Below are 4,854 nucleotides of genomic sequence, written 5' to 3' on the forward strand. Positions count from 1 at the left end.
GACTTGTGCCGTTGAACTGTTGTATAAACGCAATATCACACTCGTAGATGTGAGACATGGCTGTATATCAGCATGCTGTGATTACCTACGGCTGAATCACAGCAGTGCCGATATACAGCCATATCTCTTATTAATGATCTTTTAACTGCTGCTTTAGATGAGACATTTATATTTTCTACCAAGAAAAACTGCAGACACAGGATTATGACATATTATACCCTGTGAAGGATAGATAAATGCTGCTTTCAAAAACTGACCAAATGGTATCTTAACAGAAAGGATGTTACGCAGAGACTGGATTTGGGTGCGTCTTGTTGTACATGTGCAACATTTTTCAGCTTTTGTACATAGCCAAGGGCTAGAGCTTGTCTATCAACATGGATTATTAAAGAGATAGTCCCAAAAATGAAAATTATCCCATGATTTACTAACCCTAAAGCTATTCTAGGTGTATACGACTTTCTTTCAGACGAATACAATCAGAGTTATATTAGGGGAATCAGATGCCCATTTTCCACAAGTTGATATGATTCGTTAGGGTCTTAATGAGAAGTCTATAACATACTTTGGGTAAAATTTCTCAGTGGTAGTGTAAAAAACACCCTTTTTACCTTGTCAAAATCAGCCCTTTTCAGAGCAAGACCTTTTTTTTGCATTCGCCTTTAAATGCTAATGAGCTCGGCTCACCCCGCTCCTCTCTTCTGTGGGGTGACGAACAGTAATTTTTACTTTAGCCGCATTTAGCTGCAAAACTTGCTAACTAGCACAATATTAGGAAAGGCGATTTGTAAAGATGCATAAAAACACTGCATAAATACTCCCTTCTGCTGTAAAGCTGGATCACGAATGATATGCGCAAACATAGACGCATTTATATAGATCACCCAGCGCATTTCCTTCAAAAACAAAAGTAACGTTAATCCTCTGCGTGTTCAGCAGCTCAGATGTCGGGAGTAAATGACAACTGCTATGTTCATTATTACATCCAACAACTGAACACCTCAATCGCTTAGAATCCATTCTTGTCTTCCCCTGCACTGGCGTCAAAACAAGGTAAGACGGCTGTGTCAATCAACAATCGTGGGGGCGGCCATGGTCGGTGTGACGTCATACAGACAAGATGCTGAGAATGGCTTGATTTGGTGAAAAAAAAGGGGATATTACTTATAAAGATTTAAAAATATACCACTGGGTGGATTTTTATCATTATAGGGTGGTTGTGTACACACACTGCCAACACACATTTATGTTCAAACAACATGTAAAAGTGAGTTTTGCATTAAAAAAAGTCCTGGATCTTCCAAGCTTTATAATGGCAGTGAATGGGTGTTGAGATTTTGAAGTCCAATAAAGTGCATCCATCTATCATAAAAAGTACTCCACATGGCTTCTGAAACGTAGCAGTGTGTTTGTAAAAGAAAAATATATACATTTACAACTTTATAAATCATAATCTCTAGCTTCCACTAACGCAGGCAAATGCATAAGTGACAAACGAGAAGAGAGCAAAACAAAACATAAGTACAAAACAAGGATTTGTAAAGAAAAATGGGTAACGCTTTAGATTACAACCCGCAAAGAACTACGTAAGTATACTGAATTTACGGTGTATGTTTCTGTAATTATAGTGTACCTATAAAGAACGTACATGTAGGTATAAGAGAACAAAATGTTATATTTGGGTAATAAGGGGATAACAAACCAGATATTCAACCTGCAACGAACTACATAAGTATACTGAATTTACGGTGTACGTTTCTGTAATTATAGTGCACCTATTAAAGAACGTACATGTAGGTATACGGGAACAATATGTTACGTTTTGGTAATAGAGAGTAACAACCAGATATACAACCTGCAAAGAACTGCGTAAGTAAACTGAAGTTACAGTGAATGTTTCGTATTTATATTGCACCTACGTGTAAGTATAAGGGAACAATAGGTTACGTTTGGGTAATAAGGGGGTAGCAAACAGATATGCAAATAATTTATAATGGATTAATTAAAAAAAAAAAAAAACTTAACAGGTACCTGTTCTATTAAATCGTAAGTTTGGTGTATCTATACGTAAGCTTTTTAAAATTACTGGGAAAATATACTCTTGTTCCATGTAGTTACAGGGTAAGTGTGCCCTCTGCGGGCTGTAAATTAAAGTGGCGACTGTTCCCCTCTTGTTCAACGAAGTTACAGGGTAGGTACAATACATATAACAACGCGACGTAAAATGTGGTTCTACAAAATGTACATTTATTTACATTTTTACAAACATTAAATGTACAATACTAACATATTTACTCGTTTCCAAGAATAGGTCTACATAATGTTATCATGACTACACGTTAAACCCTTAAAATAAATAATATTTCTGCAATCGTTTAATCATTCATGTAATATTAACTTCGTTTGCCGTGGTGGAACACAAAGGCGTTTTCTCTAACATGCTGTGACTAACAACAGAACCATAAAATACACCGAACACGCATCATAATTACAAATTAAACCATTTTATTTGTGTGCTGTAACCCAGATCTTCAGAATCCATACGATTTGCGAGGACCAGAACCGAATTCAAGGCTTTGTCCGGCGATCTTCATCTCCATCTCTAGCAGCGAGTCCAGCAGCAACAGCCATAAACCCGTGCTAAAGTGCATTTTGCGACAGGAAAATCGGACGTTCATTGGCTCTCGCCTGCATTCGTCACAGATTACGACATGCCGTGTTTCTGGTGAGATGTGTTGAATTGACGCGCGGGCGCCTTCGAGGAGTGGGTCAAGACAATAATCTGGATAATATTTTCAGCGATTAACAATTTAAATTCTGCTCTCATCCTACTGCACCTCAAACCTACTGTATTCCGCCAGAGAGGACTGCGGCTGCAAACGCATCGTTATTTGGATTACTTTTTGTATGGCTGTTGACATTTTTGCAATAAATAAATGATTGTGATTGCACTTTCCTGTTTTTTTATATTTTTATTACAGTTCAGTCATAGTTAACGTTAGGTTTAGAGGTAGAAGTGGGATTAGCGACTATAAAAAATATTTTTAGATATATTTTCAGATTGTGTGTTTATGTATTGTACCTACCCTGTAACTTCCTTGAACAAGAGGGGAACAATCGCCACTTTAATTTACAACCCGCAGAGGGCACACTTACCCTGTAACTACATGGAACAAGAGTATATTTTCCCAGTAATTTTAAAAAGCTTACGTATACGATTTAATAGAACAGGTACCTGTTAAGTTTTTTTTAAATTAATCCATTATAAATTATTTGTATATCTGTTTTCTACCCCGTTATTACCCAAACGTAACATATTGTTCCCTTATACTTACACGTAGGTGCAATATAAATACGAAACATACACTGTAACTTCAGTTTACTTGCGCAGTTCTTTGCAGGTTGTATATCTGGTTGTTACCCCCGAATTACCAAAACGTAACATAGCCTATTGTTCTCTTATACCTACACATACGTACTAATAGGTACACTATAATTACAGAAACGTACACCGTAAATTCAGTATACTTATGTAGTTCTTTGCAGGTTGAACATCTGGTTTGTTATCCCCTTATTACCCAAATATAACATATTGGTCCCTTATACCTACATGTACGTTCTTTATAGGTACACTATAATTACAGAAACATACACCGTAAATTCAGTATACTTACGTAGTTCTTTGCGGGTTGTAATCTAAAGCGTTACTGAAAAATGGGAAAAAGGATTTTGATATAAGCTAAGAGATGACTGGTTTTCATTTGCTGTCAACAAAACTTGGTTCTTGTAAGACTAGCATATTCTCACCAGAGCTCATGCTATGCCTATGTCATGCATCTCTCATGAACATGCGTATGACAGTTAGTGGAAACTAGAGATTACAGTTTGTTAAGTTGTAAATATGGATATTTGTCTTATACAAACGCATTACTTCGCTTCAGAAGGCCTTTATTAACCCCCAGGGACTGTGTGGAGTAATTTTTATGATAGATGGATGCACTTTAATTTGCTTCAACACCTCAATACCCATTCACTGGTACTATAAAGCTGGGAAGAACCAGGACATTTGTTTTTATAACTCTGATTATTCGTCTGAAAGAACAAGGTCATATACACCTAGGATAGTTTGAGCGTGAGTAAATCATGAGGTAATTTTAATTTTTGGGTGAAATATCCCTATAAAAGCTTTAAGTGGAAATGCCTGAACAACCAGTATCTAAGGAAAGTTAAATCTGTTTATAAGCTTTGCCACTGTCACTGCCACAATTTTCAGAATATCAAAACAATCTCAGCATCTGTAGCTTTGTGCGTCATCAGACCGCCCGTTACACTCTCTTTATCGTTACCTCATCTTCATCCTCATCTGCTATCTTTTTAATGAGAAATGTTTGCTTGCAAATGTGACCACGATCAAATGAAGGTCAGCCAAAGGCCACAACTGCTCTTCCTCGAGCAAAAGAAGGTTCTGCAGTTTCCAGCTGCTTCAGAGAGCTGTGATCTTGAGATGAAACCAACAAAGGAAGAGGTTTTGGCAGGGGAGCACGACAGCAGGGATCCATATTGCACATTCCAGTCGGGGGAGCTTTATGTTTGTCTATAAAACCTCCTGGAGCGTTTGAGGAGGAAGGGAGACTGAGCGAGCAACAAGGGAATTTCCTATACAGTGCCACAGTGAAGGAAAAGTAGGAAAAAAAGACACCCTCATTCTCTTTCCCTTGCAGTCTCACTGGTTTTCTATTCTGTGAAACCACAAATCTAAATATTAACTTGTATGGGGAAAACCCCACATACTCAAATTCATCCTTTATCATAGACGGGTTACTCATTTTTCCCAAAAAGTGTTGAGAATAGCTG

The sequence above is a fragment of the Labeo rohita genome, chromosome 19, assembly GCF_022985175.1.
Source record: "Labeo rohita strain BAU-BD-2019 chromosome 19, IGBB_LRoh.1.0, whole genome shotgun sequence".
Taxonomy (NCBI): Eukaryota; Metazoa; Chordata; class Actinopteri; order Cypriniformes; family Cyprinidae; genus Labeo; species Labeo rohita.